This window comes from Rana temporaria, chromosome 8 (assembly GCF_905171775.1).
Source record: "Rana temporaria chromosome 8, aRanTem1.1, whole genome shotgun sequence".
NCBI classification, from domain to species: Eukaryota; Metazoa; Chordata; class Amphibia; order Anura; family Ranidae; genus Rana; species Rana temporaria.
The window spans coordinates 188,622,620-188,639,664 of record NC_053496.1 but is presented as its reverse complement, the minus strand read 5'-3'; the positions used below and the strand labels follow the sequence as shown (position 1 = coordinate 188,639,664).

At 41.7% G+C, this 17,045-nt stretch overlaps 1 protein-coding gene across 1 annotated transcript in view; it reads left to right on the top strand.

Annotated features, from left to right (window-relative positions):
- The window catches only part of LOC120909737, an 857,992-nt gene that overhangs the window by 719,284 nt on the left and 121,663 nt on the right, over positions 1-17,045 (top strand). The window lies entirely within an intron of this gene.

Here is a 17,045-nt window from a genome sequence, read left to right as displayed (position 1 = left end):
TGTGGAATTATACAGAACAAAAAAGTGTGACACAACTGAAAATATATTTCATCTTCTCAGTTCTTCCACCTTTTGCAGCAGACACATCTCTAGGACTGGTAAGAGGAGACTGTGTGAATCCGGCCTTCATGGTAGAATATCTGCTAGGAAACCTCTGCTAAAGAAAAGCAACAAGCAGAAGAGACTTGATTGGGATAAAGAACACAAGGAATGGACATTAGACCAGTGGAAATCTGTGCTTTGGTCTGATGAGTCCAAACTTGAGATCTTTGGTTCCAACCCCCGTGTCTTTGTGCGACACAGAAAAGGTGAACGGATGGACTCTACATGCCTGGTTCCCACCGTGAAGCATGGAGAAGGAGGTGTGATGGTGTGGGGGTGCTTTGCTGGTGACACTGTTGGGGATTTCATCAAAATTGAAGGCATACTGAACCAGCATGGCTACCACAGCATCTTGCAGCGGCATGCTATTCCATCCGGTTTGCGTTTAGTTGGACCATCATTTATTTTTCAACAGGACAATGACCCCAAACACACCTCCAGGCGGGGGAAGGGCTATGTGACCAAGAAGGAGAGTGATGGGGTGCTGCGCCAGGTGACTACCTCTTGAAGCTCATCAAGAGAATGCCAAGAGTGTGCCAAGCAGTAATCAAAGCAAAATGTGGCTACTTTGAAGAACCTAGAATATGAAATATATTTTATTTATTTTTAGATTTAGTTTTGATGGCTTCAGTGTGAATCTACAATTTTCATAGTCATGACTCTTTGAATGAGAGGGGGTGTCCAAACTTTTGGTCTGTACTGTACACCTCAGATATACCGTATTTATCGCGGTATAACGCGCTCCCGCGTATACCGCGCACCCCTAAAGTTGCCGTGAATCCTGTGGAAAAAAAGTTTTTTTTGTACTTACAGTTTTGGTGTCTTGCGCGCCGTCCATCGGCGGCCTCGTCGGGTCCGGCGTCCGTCTGCGGCTTTGGGTGTCCCCTTCGTCGGGTCCGGCATCTTTCTGCGGCTTCGGGTGTCCTCTTCATCGGGTCCGGTGTCCTTCTGTGGCTTCGGGTGTCCTCTTCGTCGGGTCCGGCGTCTTTCTATGGCGTCCTCGCATCCTCCCCGCTCGTTTCCCGCGCCGAGTTTGAATACTGAGCCGACATATACCGAGCACAGTACACTCGTGTATCGTCGGGCAGGCTTGGCAACTCTCGCGATGACGTCCTGTACGCTCAGGACGTCAGCGTGAGAGGCGCCGAGACTGCCCGAAGATACACGAGTGTACTGCGCTCGGTATATGCCGGCGCAGTATTCAAACTCGTGGCGGGAAAGCGGGTATCGGCGTATATCGCGCACCCACGATTTTGCCCTGATTTTCAGGGCAAAATAGTGTGCGGTATACGCCGATAAATATGGTACTCCATGGCTAATCTTCATCATGTAAGAAACACTTCATAAGGAGATCAGAGATCACCAAAGACATGGATGAAGTGTTGTACCGTGTTGGCCATTGATAGCAGGAGAAAAATAAAAATGGAGTCATTCCCTCTCATTGGCTGAGTACATTTTGTCTGTTTTCTCAAGTCGTCTTCCAGGACGAAACGCGTTAACCCCACCACTTAAAACTCGGTCCTCTAGGCCTTTTAAATTTTAAAATGGGGGGGACGCATGCGTGCGGCTGACTAGGCAGGACACGGCTCTTTAGAGCTCTGCACACACCGGGACAAGACAGCCTCATAATGCGGTGTCACAGCTGGTTATTCGTCTTCACACGGTAACTACTATATCAGTGAACATCCTGGACACAATTTTATATAATGTATAGTGGGGAAAAGTCAAAATGAAAACAAGAAAAGAGCCAAAAAACTCTGACTAGAGCAGCAGTTAAAATGGCGGTAGCGCCATCCTCCCGCACAGCCCCGTCACAGACAAGAATGTCTCCCTCCTCACAGAGAGGTGAACTGGATTTGGACTTTGGGATTACTCCCACCACATTACAGAACTCTCCCCCTGGCTCTGACCTCTGAGAGGGTGTTACAAAAAAGCTCTACAAAACACCTCCAGATACTGTTGTAAGTTTTGTATGAAGAAATGATAATATATTCAATATTATTATTCAGCAAAAATATGAAAGATCTATTAAGCCTAAAAGTTGAAACGAATCATTGAAATGAGATCTTTTAGGAACAAAGTCATATTTGCCCAGCATCCAGGACACTAACAATACATTAACTATACAACTTTTACAAGCTTGGATAAGGGTCTGAACAATGGGAATTCTCCTCACAGAACAAAAGAAGTGTTGACCCAGCTTTGGTGAATGGACAAGAAGAGGTGTATTATCACCACTGGTTAGCTATCCTGCCATAGGGAAAGTTTTCACAGATACTTAACTGGGCTATCATCACATTGGAGTAAAATAACTCCCATTGTATCACAGAATAAGGCTGCTCTAAGGTAAACAGACAGTATTGTCTCAGCTGTGACTTAGACAATGGCAGAGAAATCCAGTTCATATCTCACACCAAGGACAAGACATGCCTCTATCTATGAGATGGACAAATCTGATACAAGTCAGAGATATTTTATAATGCATTGTATTGGAAGAATATATATCGAAATGAAATAAGTAATGTTTAGATAATCGATAAATTAGGACCGAGGGAAACATACCCGGTAGGTTAGAGCTTTGTTCTAAGAAAGATTTATATGAGAAATTTGTTTTATAAATAGAAGTGTTTTAAATAAGCTACCATAATCGACATTATGAAAGATATCACATTGTGAAACATGTATAAAAATATGAACTAACATGTAACACATATCCATCAAGCACATATCAAAATAAGTCAGGTAAACACATTAATAATTATTTTTCATTTGATTGAGAGATGTAACCTATGCATTGATTGCAAAGACTGTTTTGTGGAAAAACATTTATAATAGAATATATGGGAACATATCGTATCAAAATCAAAAGTACACTAATTGTATTTTATATAATATAAAGATACCAGAGTCATACATAGAGATATATATATATATATGGATAAATATATGTCGATAGTCTAAACCTTAAATATAGATATCCAACGTATAGATTATCTCACAATAAAGGTGAGACACCTAGTGGCTGGAAGTAATATTACTCGAGGTTCTCCAAGCCCAGAGAACAAGTCAATTATTAAACTGTCAGCCAATAGAAACCAAACACGTCTTGGCAGGAACGCCCATATGTGCCACAGGCCTATGATTTAAGGACAGCTATCAGAGGGGCAGGACTGGGTATAATCTTTATAGTCCTATTGTTTTATTCAAAATAAAAAGGGAAACCCATGAGATAGGGAGGGGCAGATAGAGGGGGATCCAATCTAAGATCTAAAATCGTAATCTTGAGCTCAATGGGAGGATGAGAAGAGGACCCCACCAATAGGAGCGCCCCATGAGAGCACGCTTGCACTATGCATGAAGACTGCAACGATTTTAGCTCTGGTCACTTGCCAATGGGAAATAGCCATTCTTGGAAGTGGTAACTATGTCATTTTGATTTTATCTCAAATATATTGTTGTTCCCTAGAAATGTTGAAATATTGAATATCCTGTAGTTCTGGTTTGTTCTCATATCAATAACTTGTCACTTTTCCTTAAGAGTACAATTTTATTATATTTTTATTTTTACATAGTTTCAATTTTATTGACAAAACTAACGTCCAATATATTTCACATTATTTGATCTTTTACTTACCTGCAGTAAAGTAACGATTAGACGTGTGAAATAGACGTTTTTGTTTCATTGTCATTTACATAAAAGTTATCTTGAGAACCTATCATGACTCAGATCAAAGGTATTGCATGCCCATTTTGGGGGTATTTTATTGATTTTCAAGTCATTAATGTGACGCAACTGGTATTTTAATTTCATGTAAATATTCATATTTTGTCTACCAATAAATTAGCTATTTTGTATGATCATACGTCTCCGTGAATAAGTTTCATATTATAGACTATGGCATATAGATTGTCTTGTATTTAAAAGCATCTTCGTTATAAAAGAATTCAAAGTAAATTACTGTGCGGGTAAATATGACCTTAAGAAAGCACAACATATAAATGGAGGCACTCGCTGAGATAATGTCGATGTTTTGTACAAGATCAATCATAGTTATGGTGGTGACATAAATAATATTTGGCATGAAATTATTAATTATTAATTTTTGAAAAAAAAATTTTTAGCCTAAAAATGTCTAGTCAAAGTGAATTGCATGTTGATAGGGATTATCAAGAGTCAGCCCTTAGTGGTGAGATGAGTACTCAGAGAAAATTGATATGGGTACAGGAAAGGTTGGAAAAAAATTCTAAAGCTGAAATGACAGATCATGCCAGAAAAAGTTTGTCTGGTGAGGCTGATCGACAAGCATACATTAAAGGCCGTAAAAACCGTGCCCGTCATATAAAAGACGTGTGGAACTCGGAAGGTCAAATGGTTGCACAAAAAGACAGCTCATCTGAGATAGAGAAAATAGAAAGGCTTGAGGACATGATTTCTAAGTTCCGCATTATCCTGATGCATATTGATGATAAGTTTAAACGTCAAAATGATGAGTTTAACTGTCAAAATACCCAACCGGAGATAGATATCTCAGAATCCCAGCCACATTTAACAGAAAGGGAATGTGAGCTCACTAAAAATAGAGACAATGACAAGGCAGATCGTTATCACGAGTCTATAATGACAGTGCAAAATGAAACAGAACAGTTGCAAAAGTACAATAGAAGAATGCAGGAACTAAAAAAAGAGTGGGAGAGTTATCTGCAGGAAAATGAATCTCCTGACAAAAGTTGCCAAGTAATGAGCAGTGAAAATTTAGAAAGTTGCCAAGTAATGAGCAGTGAGAATTTAAAAAGTTGCCAAGTAATGAGCAGTGGAAATTTAGAAAGTTGCCGAGTAATGAGCAGTGAAAATTTAAAAGAAGAAACAAATCAGCTTAAGTCAGAACAGGAATCCCTGATTAAGCAATCAGGAGAGTTAAAAGAGCAAGTAAAGCTTGTGCCTCAGGGTGATGTGCCAATGCCTAACCCTGAAAGTATAGATTCTGACCAAAATCTAATATCTGACTCTCAAACTGAAATGTGGGAGTTAGACATTGGAGAGGGACCAGAAAAAGAACCCTCATCCTATCCCAAGCCATCTGTAGAGCAAAAGGGGGTAAAAAGTGAACCACCCCATAAAAGTAGGCCTGACCAGTTTTCCCTGGGATCAGAGGAAAAGACAGGTACCCCTAAACAGGACGCATCAGAAATAATTAAATTGTTAAATGATACTTTCCCAGTCTTTGAGCAAGAGGGATCCATGTGTGTCAAAGACCACATTGAGGCCTATGAAAATACATTATCAGTTTTAGGCCTAGATGATGACCTGTCAAGGATTGATTTCTTACCGTGGGTATTTGAAACCAGACACCGAAATTTCTGCACATCTTTTAAAGATCTGTCTGGTACTTCATGGCAAGAAATTAAACACCGCTGTCATCTAGAATTTGGCCAGCACAAAAATGTTACAGCGGCTAGTGCGGCTATACAAAATTTGAAATGTGCCAGTAATCAAAACCCCACAGAAGTGTTGCCTGTGCTCAGGAGTGCTTACCACTTAGCAGAAAATGAGCCAGACCACAATGAAACTGAGTTTAAATCCACGTTCGTTGAGGCCCTACCTACCCACACAAAAGTGCGTTTAGCAAAAGACTACGAAAGGGGGTGCTCACTGGAGTCCGTGGTAAAAGAGAGTGACAATTTGTACTCTATCCAACAAACTGGTGAATACAAAGAAAGGCCTCAACTCATAACCCAAATTGTGGATGAAATTAATGCATCTCCTCAATTATTACGGGTTGATACCCAGAAAATTACGTGTGCTGATATAGTCAGAGGAGATATGCCACAGAGTCATCCCAGCGGGAGACCGCATACCCCACCAATTAGGAGGGGGGGACAGAAAACACCCTTTAGAGGGAGGGAACAAAGACCATCTCAGGGGTACCATCCTAGGGAACCAGATGCAAGGTTTAAGAGAAACTATAGGGTGTACCTCCAACGGGTCAAATTTAAACCCAAAGGTAGAAACCCATACTATTACCGGTCCAATTCGCCCCGGGGACCAACACAGGTAAATAGGGAGCAGCCGCAGGGTAAGACACCCCAGAATCCCCAGAAAAATAGGGAGAAATTAAGGCCCAGACAAATATCCCAGAATCAGAACAATGTTGCCGAAGGGGATATGTCTGATAAAACTGAGCCAGTGGTCCCCAGAAAGTACAGAAACTGGGTCACAGAACCCTATTCTGATCAGCCTGTAAGCAATACAGAAACCAAAATAAAACAAATTATGGATATGTTACACGGTTTCATTGCTGTACGAAGTGTGAATCACATTTCTTTAAGGGACAAATACTGGGGCCAGCCAAGGGCCACAGAGCCTTTGAAGCGCCTATGTTAAAGTAAATCAGAGGAATGCACTGAAAAGGCATAGGAGACAGAGGTTCTAACACCATATTTTCACCAGGTTACAGTTGTAAGGATCCTGAAATCCCTAACAGGGATTTTGGTCGTTGGAAATTAACTGTTATCCTATTTTTCAGTGGTCACTTCATTCCTCCGACATAAACAGGTCGCTCCAAACAGCTTAATTTCAAGAAGTCGCAGAAGACGATAATTACAAAGGATGACCGAATCCTAAAGAATTAATATCAGAAGACCTAAAATGGTTTGATATTCTGGTAACAGATAAGTCACCCGCAGAAGGTAGTGTGATTGCCTAAAATGAGTTTTATTGACACCCCAAAGGGGGAAGGTTTTATTTGTTTTATTCCTCCCAAGTAGAAGGTTGACTATCGTATCAGATATTTTGTTGCTGACAGTAAGTGTCACATGTCAAATAAAATATTATTACATTTTATTATCCCAGAACCGCTACAATTAAGCTAAAAAAAAAAAAAAATGGTTCTGAAGGATATCAGTTATTAATATATGGTATCCTCAGCTATAAATAAATGTCCTCATGTTAATGAGCCCTAGAGCTTTGTCTCCCATAGCAAATATCCAGTCATTGTCTTGATAGCCAGAGTGCTTAGTTAAAGGACTGATGACACAATAAGCCAATAGGGGGGGCCCTGAGGAAGCCAGCATATCGGCTGACAGATCTCAAAATGCAGGTCATGTAAAAAAAAAAAACATATATTGTCTTTTTCTCATGGAATCCGTTTTTACTTAACAGGACTAAAGATGTCCAGGAGCCGGTCTACAGAACCGAGAGTCCAACGCGTGTGAATCATCCAGAGGAAGAACCGTATGGGGGAATCAAAGACACCGCTGATGGCTAATCTGCACGAACAGAACCCACCAGGACGGCCAAGCACCAAGGCACCCGGGTGATCCAGTTCCCGATAACCAACGGCTAACCAACCCTGCGATGCACGCGTCAATCACAAACCCAATCCTTTTCCTCAAGGAATTACACCCATCTGAAGGTGTCAACACCCCTTAAATGCTATATTCAGTATCCACGATCCGGATACAATACCAGGCCAATGAAGCCGGATTTCTTCAACAGTGTGCGTCTTGAAGCCTTTCAAACGACTTCCGGCATTTGAAGACTTCAAGGGGGGGGTTATGTTGTAAGTTTTGTATGAAGAAATGATAATATATTCAATATTATTATTCAGCAAAAATATGAAAGATCTATTAAGCCTAAAAGTTGAAACGAATCATTGAAATTTGATCTTTTAGGAACAAAGTCATATTTGCCCAGCATCAAGGACACTAACAATACATTAACTATACAACTTTTACAAGCTTGGATAAGGGTCTGAACAATGGGAATTCTCCTCACAGAACAAAAGAAGTGTTGACCCAGCTTTGGTGAATGGACAAGAAGAGGTGTATTATCACCACTGGTTAGCTATCCTGCCATAGGGAAAGTTTTCACAGATACTTAACTGGGCTATCATCACATTGGAGTAAAATAACTCCCATTGTATCACAGAATAAGGCTGCTCTAAGGTAAACAGACAGTATTGTCTCAGCTGTGACTTAGACAATGGCAGAGAAATCCAGTTCATATCTCACACCAAGGACAAGACACGCCTCTATCTATGAGATGGACAAATCTGATACAAGTCAGAGATATTTTATAATGCATTGTATTGGAAGAATATATATCGAAATGAAATAAGTAATGTTTAGATAATCGATAAATTAGGACCGAGGGAAACATACCCGGTAGGTTAGAGCTTTGTTCTAAGAAAGATTTATATGAGAAATTTGTTTTATAAATAGAAGTGTTTTAAATAAGCTACCATAATCGACATTATGAAAGATATCACATTGTGAAACATGTATAAAAATATGAACTAACATGTAACACATATCCATCAAGCACATATCAAAATAAGTCAGGTAAACACATTAATAATTATTTTTCATTTGATTGAGAGATGTAACCTATGCATTGATTGCAAAGACTGTTTTGTGGAAAAACATTTATAATAGAATATATGGGAACATATCGTATCAAAATCAAAAGTACACTAATTGTATTTTATATAATATAAAGATACCAGAGTCATACATAGAGATATATATATATATATGGATAAATATATGTCGATAGTCTAAACCTTAAATATAGATATCCAACGTATAGATTATCTCACAATAAAGGTGAGACACCTAGTGGCTGGAAGTAATATTACTCGAGGTTCTCCAAGCCCAGAGAACAAGTCAATTATTAAACTGTCAGCCAATAGAAACCAAACACGTCTTGGCAGGAACGCCCATATGTGCCACAGGCCTATGATTTAAGGACAGCTATCAGAGGGGCAGGACTGGGTATAATCTTTATAGTCCTATTGTTTTATTCAAAATAAAAAGGGAAACCCATGAGATAGAAAGGGGCAGATAGAGGGGGATCCAATCTAAGATCTAAAATCTTAATCTTGAGCTCAATGGGAGGATGAGAAGAGGACCCCACCAATAGGAGCGCCCCATGAGAGCACGCTTGCACTATGCATGAAGACTGCAACGATTTTAGCTCTGGTCACTTGCCAATGGGAAATAGCCATTCTTGGAAGTGGTAACTATGTCATTTTGATTTTATCTCAAATATATTGTTGTTCCCTAGAAATGTTGAAATATTGAATATCCTGTAGTTCTGGTTTGTTCTCATATCAATAACTTGTCACTTTTCCTTAAGAGTACAATTTTATTATATTTTTATTTTTACATAGTTTCAATTTTATTGACAAAACTAACGTCCAATATATTTCACATTATTTGATCTTTTACTTACCTGCAGTAAAGTAACGATTAGACGTGTGAAATAGACGTTTTTGTTTCATTGTCATTTACATAAAAGTTATCTTGAGAACCTATCATGACTCAGATCAAAGGTATTGCATGCCCATTTTGGGGGTATTTTATTGATTTTCAAGTCATTAATGTGACGCAACTGGTATTTTAATTTCATGTAAATATTCATATTTTGTCTACCAATAAATTAGCTATTTTGTATGATCATACGTCTCCGTGAATAAGTTTCATATTATAGACTATGGCATTTAGATTGTCTTGTATTTAAAAGCATCTTCGTTATAAAAGAATTCAAAGTAAATTACTGTGCGGGTAAATATGACCTTAAGAAAGCACAACAATACAATTGCTGAAAAGTTTACAAGCAGAGATTGGTGAGGTGGGCCGCCGCCGCACATCTGTTTTAGAAGAGAAAATGGATGAGCTCGATGTTATCACCAATAACCACAATGATGAACTGGAAGCTCTTAGTGAAGCAAATTCTTCCCTTTTATTCTCGCCTTGAAGATCTTGAAAACAGAGCTAGAATAACTAATCTCCGGATCAGTGGAATACCAGAGACTGTAGAGGACTTGCAATCTACCGTTACGGCGCTATTCCAGGAACTGGCTCCATCAATACCCATAGAACGCCTAGAGATGGACAGGATCCATAGAACCCTGCTCCCCCCCCCCCCCCGAAAAGAGGATGCCCCCCCAGGGATATTGTAATAAAACTGCATTATTTCTTCACTAAAGAGCAGTTAATGGAAGCAGCCCGCAAAAAGGATTCATTGATCTTCCAGGGATATCGCCAGGGCTATCTTAATGCATGGGCACTGCCCAGGGGCCCCAGGTGCATAGGGGCCCAAAGATAATCTTGCATTACATCATAATTTTCATCACGCTTTTTACTAAGCTGTCCTGAGATGGGAAGCATCCCAGAACCTGTACTGTGCCCTCCTGATCCCAGTATTGTGCCCTTCTACCCCCCACCGCACTGTGCCCTTTGTATTGCTTAGTCTTTGATTTATGGCATGTTTTCTTATTGTTTAAAATAGAATTTATTGAGAATACTACTAAATAAATGCTATTTTCATACCCTTCTATCCTCCATTCAACTCCCCTCTTTATCTGTTGCTCAAAAACAAAATCTTGAAAATCACCGATTTAGAAGTCTGTGCAGGGCAATTAAAACATTGGGGTGGATTCTGTAACGAATTGCGCCCTCTTACGGAGACGCAGCGTACCGTTTTAACGCTGCGCCTCCGTAAATTACGTGCGCTACGCTTCATTCATGAAGCAGTAGCTACGTAATTTGCGCGGGCGCTCCTTAAAAATGCCCGGCGTAAGGGCGCGTAATTTAAATGATCCCGTAGGGGGCGTGGATCATTTAAATTAGGCGCGTTCCCCGTGCCAAACCTAGTGCGCATGCTCCGTCGGGAAACTTTCCCGACGTGCATTGCGGCAAATGACGTCGCAAGGACGTCATTTGCTTCAACGTGAACGTAAATGGCGTCCAGCGCCATTCACGATTCACTTACGCAAACGACGTAATTTTCAAACATCCCGACGCGGGAACGACGGGTATACTTAGCATTGGCTGCCCCTGCTAATAGCAGGAGCAGCCTTACGCGGAACCCGACGAACGTAAACTGCGTACGTAGGGCGCGCGTACGGTTGTGAATCGGCGTTGGAATGCAATTTGCATACTCTACGCTGACCACTACGGGAACGCCACCTAGCGGCCATCGTAAGAATGCAGCCTACGATACGACGGCATAAGAGCCTTATGCAAGTCATATCTTAGGCTGCAATCGGCGTAACGAGCTTTCTGAATACAGAAAAGTCGTTATGCCGGCGCAACTAAGCAATTGCGCTGCGTAACTATGGTTACGCAGTCGCAATTGCTTTCTGAATCCACCCCATTGAAGCCACACAAATGCCCAGATGGCTTCTCGGCAACCTATTATAAGCATTTTGCTACCATACTGCCCCCCCCCCCCTCCTGGCTGAAGCCTTCAACTCCCTTCTTTTAGGCCATTCCTTTCCACAACCTGTAACACTACACACCCTCCGTACCAATGGTGGGTTAGGGGTTCCTAATTTCTCCAAATACTATTATGCAGCCTAACTAGCTCAACTAAAGAAATTCCCCCTTTGGGTTACGATAGAATCGCACGATTGTGACCCTCTCTCCATAGAAAATCTCTTATGGCTTTCGCCAACACAACGCCGAATTATAACGAACCCTATCACAAAACATAATCTCTCAATCTGGGATAGATTACGATCTCGTTTTGGTCTTCAATCAAAACATAATCCCCTTCTCTCCTTTCACAATAACCCTTCTTTTTATCCTGCCTGGACATTTCCGTCATCTTTTCACAATCTGGTCAAAGTTAGAACTCATACGAGCCCATCGTTTTTACTAGGGTTGTCCCGATACCATTTTTTTAGGACCGAGTACAAGTACCGATACTTTTTTTCATGTACTCGCCGATATCGAATACCGATACTTTTTTTTAAATGTGTCCCCAAATGCAGCCATGTCCCCCCACATATGCAGCCATGTCCCTCCACATATTGCAGCCATGTCCCCCCACATATTGCAGCCATGTCCCCAAACATATTGCAGCCATGTCCCCCCACATATGCAGCCATGTCCCCCACATATTGCAGCCATGTCCCCCCACATATTGCAGCCATGTCCCCCCCATATTGCAGCCATGTCCCCCCACATATTGCAGCCATGTCCCCCACATATTGCAGCCATGTCCCCCCACATATATCCAGCCATGTCCCCCCACATATTGCAGCCATGTCCCCCACATATTGCAGCCATGTCCCCCCATATATCCAGCCATGTCCCCCACATATATCCAGCCATGTCCCCCACATATATCCAGCCATGTCCCCCCCATATATCCAGCCATGTCCCCCTATATATCCAGCCATGTCCCCCAAATATATCCAGCCATGTCCCCCATATATGCAGCCATGTCCCCCATACCTACATCTTAATAAATCTGTGACCTGTTTACGGAGAGAGAGAAGTTTTTGTTCAAGCGTAGGGTTCGTTGCATGTTTATGTTGGACTTCTGCTTTATGAATATCATGGAGAAGAGCTGCAAGTTTTTCTGCCCGCTGGCATTTTAGCCATGCTCCGTGTTTAATAAGAACGCCTCTTATAACTGTCTTATGAGCTTCCCATAATATCCCTATATCACCGTCAGCTTGTTTGTTGATTTGAAAGTACTGATCTATCTCTCGTTGTACTTCCTCTGCTATCTTGGGGGTCTGCAGGAGGCTTTCATTTAATCCCCAGAATCTAGTCCTGGAGTTTGGGGGCTCTGAAAGTCGGTCAACTCAATCGTTGCATGGTCTGACCATGTAATCACGCCAAGTGTTGTACTTTGAACTGCCTGTAAATGTTTATTTGGAATCAAAACATAATCTATACGTGAACAGAGTTTATGGGGAGAGGAATAGAATGTGTAGCCTCTCTCGTCTGGATGTTGTAAACGCCAGGCGTCGATCAGTTGAGCCTTATGGATAGTCTGTATCACTCGTTTACGAATACCGGAGGCAATGGAGGACGAACCAGATGAGGTATCTACATTGGGAAGTAACGGAACATTAAAGTCGCCCCCAAGAATCAACTGACCTTCAAGAAATCCCATAAGGCGATTCATTGTTCGACTGAGAAAAAAATATTGATCATTTGGAGCATATGCAAATGTAATTTTTACTTCTACTATAAGGTCTTTAATAAACAAAAAACGCCCTTCTGGGTCTATCAGGGTATCCTGATTCAGCCATGGAAGTCGACTGTATAATAATATTGAAACACCCTTAGTTTTGGCTAATTTATTCATAGCATGGTATGCAACTGGACAGTATCTGTTCTTTAACCACTTGCTTACTGGGCACATAAACCCCCTCCGTGCCCAGGCGAAATTTCAGCTTCCGGCACTGCGTCGCTTTAACTGACATTTGTGCGGTCGTGCGACGTGCCTCCCAAACAAAATTGACGTCCTTTTTTCCCCACAAATAGAGCTTTATTTTGGTGGTATTTGATCACCTCTGCAGTTTTTATTTTTTGCGCTATAAACAAAAAAAGAGCGACAATTTAAAAAAATATATATATATTTTTTACTTGTTGCTATAATAAATATCCCATTTTTTTTTAAAAAACTTTTTTTCTCAGTTAAGGCCGCTACGTTATTTTCTACGTATTAAGTGACTGGTTTGCGCAAAAGTTATAGCGCCTACAAAATGGGGGATAGATTTATGATTTTTTTTTTTTTTACTTGTAATGGCGGCGATTTGCGATTTTCTTTTTTGTCAGGGCTGCGATATTGCGGCGGACGTATCGGACACTTTTGACACAATTTTGGGACCATTCACATTTATACAGTGATCAGTGCTATAAAAATGCACTAATTACTGTATAAATGTGACTGGCAGGGAAGGGGTTAACACTAGGGGGTGAGGAAGGGGTAAAATGTATGCCCTCATTGTGTTCTTACTGTGTGGGGGGAGGGGACTGACTGGGGGAGGTGACCGATGCTGTGTCCCTATGTAAAGGGACACAGATCGGTCTCCTCTCTCCCTGACAGCACGTGGAGCTCTGTGTTTACACCTCATCATTACACACAGAGCTCCACGTCTCTGCTGTGTCACCGATGATCGCGTGTGCCTGACGGACATCGCGGCCGCCAGGCACTCGCATCGGCTCCCGAACGATGCGCCAGGCACGTTGTTTCCCCGCTGCGCGCCCCCAGTGGCGCGCACAGGGAACAACAACAACAGGACGTCCAGGGACGTCCACCCGGCACTTGAGAGCCGCGCTGTGGACGTCTTTCGACCATAGCGCGGATCTCAAGTGGTTAAAATGAGAAGTTTATTGCTTCTGAAGTGTGTCTCCTGGATAAATGCTATGTCTGTATGTAGACGTCTCAGATCATTCAGCAGTATACGTCTCTTTTCAGGAGTATTTAATCCTTTAGCATTTAACGAGAGTATCTTAACCACTTCCGGACCGCCGCATGTACATATACGTCGGCAGAATGGCACGGACAGGCACATTGGAGTACCTGTACGTCCCTGCCTAGACGTGGGTCGGGGGTCCGATCGGGACCCCCCCCCGGTACATGCGGCGGTTCCCGTGGCTGTCCGAGAGATCCGGGACGAGGGCGCGGCTATTCGTTTCTAGCCGCCCCCTCGCGATCGCTCCCCGGAGCTGAAGAACGGGGAGAGCCTTATGTAAACACGGCTTCCCCGTGCTTCACTGTGGCGGCGCATCGATCGAGTGATCCCTTTTATAGGGAGACTCGATCGATGACGTCAGACCTACAGCCACACCCCCCTACAGTTGTAAACACACACTAGGTGAACCCTAACTCCTACAGCGCCCCCTGTGGTTAACTCCCAAATTGCAACTGTCATTTTCACAATAAACAATGCAATTTAAATGCATTTTTTGCTGTGAAAATGACAATGGTCCCAAAAATGTGTCAAAATTGTCCGCCATAATGTCGCAGTCACGAAAAAAATCGCTGATCGCCGCCATTAGTAGTAAAAAAAAAAAAAATACTAAAACTATCCCCTATTTTGTAAACGCTATAAATTTTGCGCAAACCAATCGATAAACGCTTATTGCGATTTTTTTACCAAAAATAGGTAGAAGAATACGTATCGGCCTAAACTGAGGAAAAAAACGTATATATGTTTTTGGGGGATATTTATTATAGCAAAAAGTAAAAAATATTGAATTTTTTTCCAAAATTTCGCTCTATTTTTGTTTATAGCGCAAAAAATAAAAACCGCAGAGGTGATCAAATACCACCAAAAGAAAGCTCTATTTGTGGGGGAAAAAGGACGCCAATTTTGTTTGGGAGCCACGTCGCACGACCGCGCAATTGTCTGTTAAAGCGACGCAGTGCCGAATTGTAAAAACCCCTTGAGTCATTTAGCAGCATATTGGTCCGGACCTTAAGTGGTTAATAGTATCCATCTCAGGGTAGGGGATACGATTTAGGGAGAGAAAGAAGGAAAGGACAAAAAAAAAAAAGGCCCCCAGAATCTATACAACTTTCTGGGGTCTATCGAGGGTGGGTGTCCTCTGGCTTCCACCCTAGAGACCACTTAGCAATTTGCTTTATGCACTCTGCTCCTTTGAGCTAATGAGCGCTGTCCTATTGGGGGGAAATAGATGGACACCGCCGCGGCGGATGAGCCCCCGACATTCTCCACTGACCTCGCTATATAATTAGTTAACCAGAAAAAACAAAAGAAAAACAAAGAGAGCTATGCTATAATTATAGCTTTTGTCCCATTGCCCCATCCTGTTCTGCCTCATCTTCTCTAAGGATCATTAGTTAGTTTCACACATAGTATAATTAATAACCTTAAAGCGGAGGTTCACCCTTAGAGAGCACATTTTCCCCCTTAGATTCCTGCTCGTTTTGTCTAGGGGAATCGGCTAGTTGTTTTAAAATATGATCCGTACTTACCGTTTACGAGATGCATCTTCTCCGCCACTTCCGGGTATGGGCTTCGGGAATGGGCGTTCCTTCTTGATTGACAGTCTTCCGAGAGGCTTCCGACGGTCGCATCCATCGCGTCACGATTTTCCGAAAGAAGCCGAACGTCGGTGCGCAGGCGCAGTATAGAGCCGCACCGACTTTCGGCTTCTTTCGGCTATGAGTGACGCGATGGATGCGACCGTCGGAAGCCTCTCGGAAGACTGTCAATCAAGAAGGAACGCCCGCTCCCGAAGACCCATACCCGGAAGCGACGGAGAAGATGCATCTCGAAAACGGGTAAGTACTGCTCATATTTTAAAACAAATAGCCGATTCCCCTAGACCAGTGATGGCAAACCTTGGCACCCCAGATGTTTTGGAACTACATTTCCCATGATGCTCATGTACTCTGCAGTGTAGTGTAGCATCATGGGAAATGTAGTTCAAAAACATCTGGAGTGTCGAGGTTCGCCAACACTGCCCTAGACCAAACGAGCAGCAATCTAAGGGGAAAAGGGCAAAAATTAAATAAATGGGTGAACTCCCGCTTTAAGAGGGGTAACGATTTAACTTTTTCTTTTTTCTTTTCTTTCCTTCTCTGTAAGAAAGAAAGAAAAAAAAAACACAACAAAACAGGAAAATAAAATCAAAAATAGAAAACACAAACGAAAAAATGAGAAGACCAGGGACCCGATAGTCCTCCCCCGACCCCAGATCTTATCACTTAAATATATATTTATTCAACGCTTCACACTTCAATGTTTTTTTTTTATTTTTTATTTTTTTAGCATAAGAAAATAAAGAACAATCAAAAAGAGCAAAATAGGGAAAGAAAACTAAAAAAAAGAAAAAACACAAAAATAAGAATAACACTGAGAGGGGGAGAGAGTGAGAAAGGGAAAGAAAACTCTCTCCTATCTTCAATAGTTCCCCTCCATGGCTTCTGGAACAAAAAATATATTTTATAATTGTTAGTCCCTAGAGTCACAATCTAATCTTTTCATTGTCTAAGCGCCATCTCCGAATTCCCAGGATGAGTCCAAAGGGGAAAGAGGCAGAACATTACCATATAGATTATACGTTTTCACCTATATCATTAAAAAGGAACATATATACTGAGCTTTAATGCCTTAAAACCAGAGATTATTCTTTAAAGCCTCTATCACAAAAAAAAAAGAAAAGGG